The sequence below is a fragment of the Mastomys coucha genome, unplaced genomic scaffold (assembly GCF_008632895.1).
Source record: "Mastomys coucha isolate ucsf_1 unplaced genomic scaffold, UCSF_Mcou_1 pScaffold21, whole genome shotgun sequence".
In the NCBI taxonomy this organism is placed as follows: domain Eukaryota; kingdom Metazoa; phylum Chordata; class Mammalia; order Rodentia; family Muridae; genus Mastomys; species Mastomys coucha.
In genome coordinates, this window is record NW_022196904.1 from 101,075,423 (window position 1) to 101,086,234 (window position 10,812).

Below are 10,812 nucleotides of genomic sequence, written 5' to 3' on the forward strand. Positions count from 1 at the left end.
CATGGAATATCTTGTTTTCTCCATCTATGGTAATTTAGAGTTTTGCTGGGTATAGTAGCCTGGGCTGGTATTATAATATATTTAATATTTATATATTTAATAGTAATTTTAATATTAAGCATATTTATAATATATTTATATAATATATATAAATGATATATTTTTTCTTTCTGCTTGCCAAATCCTCCCATGCCCCTCCTCCCTCTCAAATTGATGGTCTCTTTTTCTTGATTGTTATTGTGCATTCAAATATGCATAAATGTAGAAATATAACTTGCCGAGTCCATTTGATATTGTTTGTGTGCCTAGGATTTCAGGGCTGGCCACTGGTTCTTAGGGAAGCAGTTAGAGGCTCATCCCTAGAGCATATCAATTCCTCCTCTCTCCACAGTCATTAGCTGCCTGTTATTCCTGTGTCTGGGTGAGATCCTGTGAAATTTCCTCCTCCCATAGTGGCATGTCTATTGGTGCTCAGGTCTTGTTTAGGCAGACATATTGTGGTATTTTGACTGTAGCTTCCCTGTCATCTTATAGCTGACTTCTTGGTCCTCTGGCTCTTACAATCTCCCCCACCCCCATCCCATTTTCTAAGATGCTCCCTGAACTTTAGGTGTAAGCTGTGTTGAGATGTATTCACCATGGCTGGGCAGCCCATAATCAGTTAATCTCTGCGTTTTGACTCGTTGTGGTTTTCCGTGATGGTCTCTGTCTGCTGTAAAGAGAAGCTTCTTTGATGAGAAGTGAGAGCTGTACTTATCGGTGGCTATAAGGATAAATTGTAGAATGTAGATAGGAATTATGTTGATTAAGTGAAGTGGTGGTGGTAGGTTCCTCCTAAGAGCCATGTTCTCACTAGCCCCAGAGAGTTGGCTACATTTCTAGTACCAGGCATAATTTCCCTCATTTTGAGCTGGCCTTATGTCCCATGAGAGAGCTGTTGTTACCGCCAAGGTAGGAGTGTCACTATTGTACTTTTAGGGATATTTTACCATGTGGATTATAATTGTGGTCCACAGGCAAATTATCTGTTTTAATATTCCTGTGACAAAAAGTACCCAGCAAAAACAATTCAGAAGAGGAAAGATCTCAAAAGATTTTTTAAAAATAATTTATTTTTATCTATGTATGCTTTGTGGGTTTTGTTTTGTTCTGTGTTTGCCTGCTTCACACATGTATGTCTATGTGAAGGTGTCAGATCTTGGAGTTACGGACAGTTGCAAGCTGCCGTATGGGTGCTGGGAATTGAACCCCCTGTCCTGTGGAAGAGTATTTGGTGCTCTTAACTGCTGGCCATCACGCCAGCCTCCTCAAAAGGTTTTTTGTTGTTGGTGGTGGTTTTTTGTTTTGTTTTGTTTTTTATCATAGCTTATACTTGAGAAATGGAGAGACAGCATGGGGACTAAAGATTTAGTCTGCAGTGGTGAAAACCCATGGCACTGGCATTCACGTCACAGGGGACCAGAAAACAGAAAGAGCAGGATCAGAATCTGGGAATAACCTTCAAAGACGCACCCTCAGTGACTTACTTCTGTCAACCAGGCTTCCAGCTCTTCAGTGTTCTACAGAATCCTAAAATAGCACACTCAAGGAACAAGCACTCAAGCCACAAGCCAGTGGGAACACTTCAGATTCAAAGCATGCCAGCACATGGTGGCAGAAGAGGGGTGTAGGCTCCCACACGATCAGCATCCTTGTTAGAGGGATTGCTCGTTGGTGACACAGACCAAATTTAACATGCCCGCTGATACCTACTGTATCTATGAAGGTATTATTCTCTACCCTATGTTCAATGGCTTCAAAATTACAAGTTTGGTTTGTTTGCTTGTTTTTTTGTTTTTATTCATGTAAAGACTAAAACATATTCTGGTCATAAGGGTTTTTTTTTTTTTTTCCCCAAGTGGGCATCCAAAAGGAGCAGGCTTCTTTCTCTCTGTGGCTTTAAACTACCTTACTATGTAGTTCCCAGGGACATGGTGCTCTGGGAGAGAAAGAAAGGCAAACAGGATCTTGGGATAAAGTGGGGGCACTTATGGGGTCAGTCCTCAAAGTGCTGTAAGTCCCTCCTTCTCATGCTCCCTAAGGGTATACCTGGCCATCATCATTCCCACAGCAGCCCAGGAGGAAGGAGCTACTGGGATGGAGGTCAGCTAGCTTATCTCTGCCATGCCCACCATCACTAAACTGTCACCTCCCAACTGAATGTTTAAGGATGTGCTAGTCACCGTCCTCTTGATTCTTCATTGAGATCTCCTTACCCCAGATCCTGGCATACTAGAGCTGATGAAGAAAGAGTGTGTGGAGGCATCACAGAGCATCATGCATCCTAGGTCTACATGAAAGCCAGCCTTTGACTTGGTAGGCAAGGTAGTCTGTGTACCTGTGGCTCTACGAGCTTTGTGTAGGAGCATTATGGGAATGGTGCCTAAGAACATGCTTTTGAACTTAGCTACGGGGCCTCCTATGAAAGCTTGCCAACTCAGGCCTTGTGACCTTCGGGCGAGCTGCTGACTTTCAGTCCTTTGAAAAATGGGCTTGAGTATCTAACAATGCCACAGTTTGTTACAATAATTAACTACTTCAATACACATTGAAGCTGCTAGCACATTGCCTATAACTTCACTGATGCTCATTAAATGCCAACATCATCTTCTCAGAGAATGGACACTCACTCTTTCATTCCTGTGCCACGAACGGTGTAGGGAGGGCCTGTGCTGGGTGCTGGAAGCCGTAAGTAAAGCATGCCAATGCAGAAACTGACTGCGGTCAAGATGGGTACAGGGTACTGTGGAAGCTCTGTGGGGAAGAACCTGGGGTGAGATGTGTTTGGAGGAGAGGAGGCTAGGAGGACAAGAGCTACAGCTTGAAGATGTGCTCAGGACTGCTGCCCACCCAAGAGTGGCAAAGTCTGGCATGTGATGTAGCCCACATTGTCTCATGAACAAGAAGCTTCTTCACATGACAACTGGATTCTCATGGATCAGAGGACACAGAGGTAGAATCTCTAAAGTGGTTGCTAGTCAATGAAAAAGATGCTGAGTCTTGATCGAGGGGCAGAGCTACAGTAACACAGCTAATGTTTGCACACACTGAAAACTGCGTACAGTTCTGGGCTGATCCAGCTGCATCTTCAAGTTGCTTTCAGGGTTCTCCTCATGTGTGCATGAATGTTTCCTGTGTAGAAGAGCAGACCCCAATGGTACTATACGGGAACCACAGGGACTAGGAGATTGGACTGGGGTGATGTGTGGTGGCTTTGGCAACTAATTACAAAGGATCCTGAGCCCCTTTTTCCCTGGAGTATTGAAAATTTCAGAAATGCCAAATGGGAGGAAGTATGTTAGCATGAGATCCTATGATGAAGGACAAAGGATAACAATGGGAGTTTGGTAGAGCTGAGTTTCCAGAAGCTTCTTGGGCTCAGATGAGATGTGAAGGGAAAAGGGAGAGAAGCCTAGATAACTTAGGAAAAAAGGTTAAAACCATAGCACCTCACCAATAAAACCAGTGTATTTCCTCCATTAGTGTAATGGTTTAAAACAATGGACTCCACTGTAAATGACACCCCCATTCTTTACACTGGCCATGGACCCCTCCACTCTTGGGTGGTGGTCATTGTGGTTTTGTTTTGTATGGGTTTGATTGTTGCTTCTGTAGTGAAATATGTAGAACATCAAACTTACCATTTAACTGTGTTTAAGTGTACAGTTCAGTGGCATAGAGAGCGTTTACATTGTGGTCCAGCTATCACCAACACCAAAGAACATGCTCATTGGCCTACACCAAAATGCCGTGTCTTGTTAAGAACTTCCCATCTCTTCTCCCTCAGACCCTGGAAACCTTCATTCTGTTTTAGTTTGGGGTTTTGTTGTTGTTGTTGTTTTGTTTTTTGTTTTTTGTTTTTTGTTTTTTTTTGCTTTTTGTTTTTTGGTTTTTTTTTTTTTTTTTTTTTTTTTGAGATGGGGTCTTGATTTGTATTCTAGGCAGGCCTTGAAGCATGATCCTCCTGCCTCAGCATTACAGACATGCCCCACCACACTCAACTCCACTCTACTTTCTATCTCTGAACTTGCTTTTCACAGATAGCACCTACTGTCTATCTGAGAACCCAGGTTTCCATGGCAGATTCATTGCCAGGGTCCTGTAAGCACACACCGGATGTTCTGTGGAGAGATGTCTCTATTGTCTACATGCGACAGACATAACTTCCTTTGTGGTTGCTTTTTAGGTTTTCTTGAGGGCTTGTTAAGTAGCCTAGCCTTGTCTCCAAGCACAATTCTCTCTTGTCGGCCTCCCAACTGCTGGGATTAGAGGCATACCCAGCCCCATTCTTCTTACATCTCTGAACTTACTTGCTGTGGTGCCTTCCATTGTCCACTTTGAGACAAGCAAGCAAGCCTTTGGGAAACTAGATGGTTGAGCTCACGGTTTTCCCAGGTGATCCCAATGTATGGTCACTGCGCCACAGACCTACAGAACAGCATGTCAAGTGTTGGTAGCGTAAGTGGATTCTGTGTGTTGTGGGATGTCTGTTATTTGGCCGACCAAGTATATAGGTTTCCATTGTGGGAGATCACATCAGATGTGAACTGCATCCTTATTTCAATTCCATGCTGCCATGGAAGGACATGACCCTTTGGGTTTTTACTGTTGTTGATATTATTGTTAGTTTTTAGATTATTTGAGAAAGTATCTCCTTATATAGCTCGGTCTGGTCGTTCTAGAACTCCCTATGTAGCTGAGGCTGGCTTTGAACTTGTGGCAACCTCCTCCCTTACCCTTTGGAGTATAGTCATTGCAGGTATGAACCTCCATGCCTGGCTAAGGATGTGACTCTTTGGAAGGGGCCCTGCCACGCTGGCCTTAGGGGCTCTGTGGTCCAGGAAGTAGTTATGCTGGAAGGGAACTTAGCTTGTTGGGATTTGAGTCTCACTAGTCCTTTCACAAGCAGGGCTTCACGCAGGACTGCACTTTCTTTTCTGGTGACCCAGGTGGGCATTGATGGCTAAGACCTGATAAATATCCAGTGCTGAGCATAGCTGAGGAGAGCAAGACACAGGAGGCCACCCCTTATGCTAAATAAGACAAGCAGGGGAAAGATACTCGTGGATTTGGAGCATGTCAATAGAAAGGAGTTACTTAAACTGTATATGTGTTACATAGAAAATTTGGGAACTAGATAGACTCACTAACCCTTCCTTGTTCAGGATGCTGTAACTGGAAGCTGTGCCCAAGAACATCACAGGCTACACAATTTAACCAGTGTAATTAGGGGCTGGTTGGAAAGACATGAGCAAGTACACATGCTATTTCTGTTACGTGGCATCCATCCATGGCGGTGGAGACTGTGGGTGATGCTATGAATGGGGCTGGGCTCCCCTCTGGGAGCCTGCTCTGTATCTGCCCATGTGGCTCTGATGGGGCTACTTATCCTGGGCCATCCATTTTCCCTGTCAATCATAGGCAGTTGACTGAGGATACGGATGTGAAGGGGTCTGGGTAGCATTGAGCACCCTGGCAGGGATGAGGCCAAGAGGCAGGCAATGACTGAAGCTTAGTACTCCTCATTTGGGGATTTACTTTAGGAGGCTCTAAAAAGAGGTTTAGCAGTACTGGCTGGAGATGGGGGGGGTTTGTCAGAAACTTTTGTGGAAAAAAATAAATATATACATACACACACATAGATACATATGCACGAATGCCCACCACTCCAGCAGATACACAAACACATGATAAATAGCTACCACAAAAGACAAAGTTAGAGTTACATTATACAGATGTGGAAACATTTGAAAGAAGTTCATATTTTTGTGAGAGAAAGAGAGAGGGAGAGAAAAGAGGGAGAGAGGGAGGAAAGAAGGAAGGGAGGGAGGGAGGGAGGGAGGGAGGGAGGGAGAGGGAGAGAGAGAACATATAACATACAGGTTTATTGCCAAGACTTCTGGGTGAAGGTACCTGGCATGCAATGACCTCAGACAATTCTGGCTAGTTGTTCCCTCTTCTTGCCACCTCCTGGTGTCTAGTTATCTCTCTCTCTTTTGTGTTTTGTTTTGTTTTTTTTTTCGAGACAGGGTTTCCCTGTGTAGCCCTGGCTGTCCTGGAGCTCACTCAGAAGTTATCTCTTGATACAGGGCATAGGTAGTAAGACCCTGGAGGGTATGGACTGGAAGCTGACTCCATGGATCATCCTGGTGCCTGGCATCGTGTGTGGCTCAAGAGAGCAGTGGGTGGAGGCCAGGGAGTAGTAGAGTGTGAGGCTACTTCAGACCTGACCACAGGCACCACAGAAGAAGGAGGAAGGGGGCTGGAGGACCCAAAAGTAAGTGGCAGAGATCATGGGGCAGGAGTGGGAAGGAAAGGGCAGGACCTCCCATCAGTGGACTAGAATGTCCTTGGGTGCTCACCTAGGGCAAGGGGTAACAGGTTACCCTAGCCCCATAGCAGTTGGGCGTCTGGTTGGTAATGTCCTAACACATCCCTGGGTGTCTTTCCCATGATCCCTTCCTAGAGAGTTTCCTGGCAGGGTTAGAAGTGAGGGCCTCTGCCTCCTGTGAATGAGCTCTCGGTGGAGATCAGGGAACAAAGAGAGTTTTGGCTAGACAGTGCCTCTCTGTGGGGCTGACTGAGATCTCTGAGACCAGGGTGCAGGTGGGAGGCCTAGGAGGTGGTGCACATCCTCCTGTGGAAGTGACTAAGTCGGGGCGTGCCTGGTGGACATAGAGCACAGAACATGGATGGCCCTTCACTCCCTTTCTATCTCAGTTCCTTTTCCCCACCATGAACTGGGCCTAACCCAGGCCCTCACTCATGCTAGCAAATTTTTTCATTGAGCTAGCCCCCCAGTCCTCTTTTCACCTGAAGACAGGGTCTTACTAAACTGTCCAAGCTGACCAGGAACTAACTCTATAGCCCAGATGGACTTCAAAACTGCCACCCTCCTGCATCAGCTTCTTGAGTAGCTAGACTTATAGGCCTATGCTAACAGGTCTGGCTTGGAGTTGCTCCTGGTTCATGTTGGCAGCATAGTACCCTGATGGGAAGTTAAGGTTTCAAGCAAGCTTCAGACTAGGGCTTTCTGTCCTTGCTGGGCTCCATAGAAGCCTAGCCCAGAGGGAAGTGTTTCCCTGGCTAGCTTTTGCTTCAGCTTAGAGATTCAGGCAGCTGTGGCTGATTTTCCACAGTCGATGAGGTGAATGGGTTGGTGGTCTTTCCCTGTCCACACTGAGTACAAGACTACACCTTGCCACTGCTGAGACAGCCCTGCACCACACCCCCACCAGATTCCTTGCTGCAGCAGAACTGAGATGGGGAGGGCAGGCTGGCATGAAAACGACAGGAGGGTTTTGTTCTTAGGTTGCAATGACCTTGAAACAGATCCTGTGTGTGGGGCCCGAAGGTACAGTAGAGGGTTGGGTGTCTCTCCTGGATGTGGCTACCCATGTCCCCAGACCTCCATACGTTTTCAGGAGCTCCACCTTTTTCCCCAAGGCATTGTCATACTGTCATACTGACCATTCGTTAGGTGGTGAGGCCCAGAGGACACATAGGGAGTGAAGTTCTAAATATAAATACACAGGCCAACCTGGGCTTAGGAGTCCCCATCGCCTATAAGGAGAGGGGGCTCAGGGTCTCTGTGCAACTTTGACCTTGTCTCCCAGATGCTGTGAGCTGAGTACGTCACTATACTGTCACCTGCAATCCAGGGCTCTGAGCGTTCAGTTTTTGATGGTCAGAGGCAGGGAAGAAATGTCTTTGTGACTCATGAAGTCACATAGGCAGGAAAGCTGAAAAGCCACAAATAAGGGACTCAGTCAACAAAGCCCAAACTACTTCAGGCTATTCTTGGAAACAACACATCACATCTTGTTTCTTCCCAGAAAATGCAAAAGCCTGCATATTTCTAGCTGGTTTGTTCTATTTCTATTACGTCTCAAACTCTAGAGAGGCATCTGGGCAGTGGTTGAAAAGGCAGACGACCACGAACCAGCTACTCCGGAGCTTCTGATTGATGCATTCTTCTTGTTTTTGAGACTCTGTGATTTCATGGAGCCCAGGCTAACCTGGAACTCACTCGGTTGCTGAGGGTTATCTTGAACTCCTGCCTAGTCGTTTTGCTTCTAACAGGAAAACACTGGAGTTACAGGCTTAGGGCCCCATGCTCAGTCCACTCCGCTCAGCTCTGCTTTCACAGGTTTGAACCTTTGTCATTTGGAGCCGGAAGAGTATTCTCCAAAGGTCATGAACCCCCACATCTCTAATAAATAGAAGCTCAAAGCTCAGCCTCACTGTGTCCCCAGCCAGCCCTGCCTGTATGTACTCTGTATTATTAGTTTGCTATCAAAACTCCCTGGGTGAGATTCCCCCTTGACATATGGGAAGATTCAAACTCACAAGTTCGGGGATTTGTTCAGGACTATATGACTGAGAATCAAGCTCAGACCTAAATCTTCTGAATTGCCGCTCTAGAGTTTTTGTCTAAGACAGGGCCTTCCTATGTAGCCCAGACGGGCCTAACACATGTCATCTACTTCTGCCTCCCAAGAGCTGCTATTACTGAGATGTGCTTTGTCCTGTAGTTTTAAGGTATATGTAAATTCTTGACATAGTCTAGCAGGGTTTGGGATTTTTGTTTTTGTTTCGTTTTGTTTGTTTGCTTTTGCTTTTGTTTTTGTTTTGTCAGTGCTGGGACACAAACCCAATATCTGGGCATGCTAGGCAAATGCTTTGGGGAGCCAGTCTAAGCCATGACTTATGCTTCTTTTGAGTTGATGTTTGGCGCTAATTACAAGGCCAGCAAACAGTACTAAGTACATGTCAAACCTGATTGCTCTTCTCTCTTGTAACTCTTAATGTTGTGGGAAGTATTGTCTCTATTTTGCAGATGAGAAAACTGAGGTGACCAACTAAGATGAGTTGTCTCATATCCACACAGTTAACAAGTCCTGGTTTCCCTGGGTTTCCCTGACTAAATAAATGGTCTGATGTTCCCACAGAGATGGCTACCTACCATGTGGCAATACTATCTTGAACTGGTGTGGCTTGGCAATGCAGTCTTTTAAGAAGTGGAGACTGTTTAGATCTGGGGAGGCATGTTCAAGCTGGTACAGCAAGGTTCGTGTCCAAGGCCAAACTTTACTCCTCCATGGGCTCTTTACCTCCCTGTTTCTTATCACACCCTAGATAAGAGCCAGTTCTGAAAGCTCTCACACCCCCAGACCCTCAGCACCGCCTTTGCTTGTCCTATACTGAAGTACAAGATTTAAGTGGTTTCAGGAGAGAGGAGACGAGTTCTTCCGGTTTGTAAATTGGAGCCTGGGAGACAGATCTGGCTTGATACTTGCCAACGGTATGCAATTTCAGATTTTAGACAAGAGGCTGGGAGTGAAGAGTGGGTTTGGATGCAGTAGGCATTACATGCATTGCATACCTTAACACACGTTCCCAGTACTTCCTGGGACTGAGTGGCTTGTGTGAGGTCATGTGGCAGTCAGGGGGCTTTGCATGTGACTCCACCTCATCCTCAGGAGAGATTGTGGGGTTGCCTTAGAATCCTGGGAGCATTGCTTGCCTTCCAGCTCCCCTTCCCCCTCTTCAGTCAATGGCACATTGCTCTGGTTCCAAAGATAGATAGTCTGGGAATGTGCACACACTCGGAGATGAAGATGAGTCCTGCTTTCTGTTGGTGCTTTCTGGGTGGCAAGTGTGACATGCAGAGAAAGATGAGACACGGGAGGCCACAGTGTTGATGCCAGAGATGCCAAGCAAGTGCCGGGGATGTTAGAGGAGCTGAAGGAACACAAGGGGAGGAATTCATAACTCCTCTAAACCAGGCGGGGCACCAGTGTTTCGAGCCCTCTCCTTCTCTGTATCTTCTTGGGTGGCATGGATCAAGGTAGCCAAATGGGCCCTCCTGAAGGATGGGCCTGGTCAATGCATGCAAACTGGTAAGACCTCACACAGGTGTGGGGTTTAATCTCCATGTGAGCACGGTGCCAGGCACAATGGACAGTCTCACGGGAGCGGTAGGGGAGGATAGGCTCCCACTTGAACCTCAGCCTGGAGGGGACACTCCATGATGCGTCTCGGAACCCGTAACCTATTTTTGCAGAAAGTTTGCACTGCTAATGCTTTTGACTTTGCTGTTCCTGTAACTGTGCCACCTCTTTCCAGACTCATGCCTCTGAATGGTGTCTCCATGGCCCATAATGCCCACTCCCCCATCTGCACTGGAACCCTCCTTCTTCTTATAATAGAAGCAATTTGGTATCTCCTGGAGACTTCTCTAGGCCCAATGGGACAGCTGCTTCTCTGAGCACCCACAAACTCTTTATCCAAATGCTACAAGTGCTCTCTTGTCCACTGTTCTGTCCTCTTCCCCAGATAGGGTCTATCTCTGTATCAACCGTCTCTGTTCCCAGCACCCAGGGTAATGCTGATGCTAGCCAAGGCACCAGAAACTGTTGCAGATGAATCAGAGATTAGGGGGAAAGATACACAGCCTCCTGACTGCTTTGGGTATTTTGAAACCAACCTCCGATCCAGATGTGCCCTCCATAAATGATCCCATCTGGGGAATGAGAAGCTGCCTGGGGGCCTTTTACACTGGGCATTGCCAGGCTCCTCAGAACCCCAACAGCTGGACCAGCCCTAACCCCTCACACTGACCTTCTTATACTCTCCACTTAGTTTGAAGAAAAAAACTAGTTTTGCTTTGGGGAAACTGCTTTTCTTCATTTTCATCCCTTTGAAGTTGAAATGATTTTCCTAAGAAATGTTTGAGGTTAGAAAGGCAGAGAGAGGGAGAGGGAGGGAGGG

The 10,812-nt window shown here is 46.4% G+C and overlaps 1 protein-coding gene across 9 annotated transcripts in view; it reads left to right on the forward strand.

Moving 5' to 3' along the window:
- The window catches only part of Mical2 (microtubule associated monooxygenase, calponin and LIM domain containing 2), a 199,742-nt gene that overhangs the window by 35,688 nt on the left and 153,242 nt on the right, over window positions 1-10,812 (forward strand). The window lies entirely within an intron of this gene.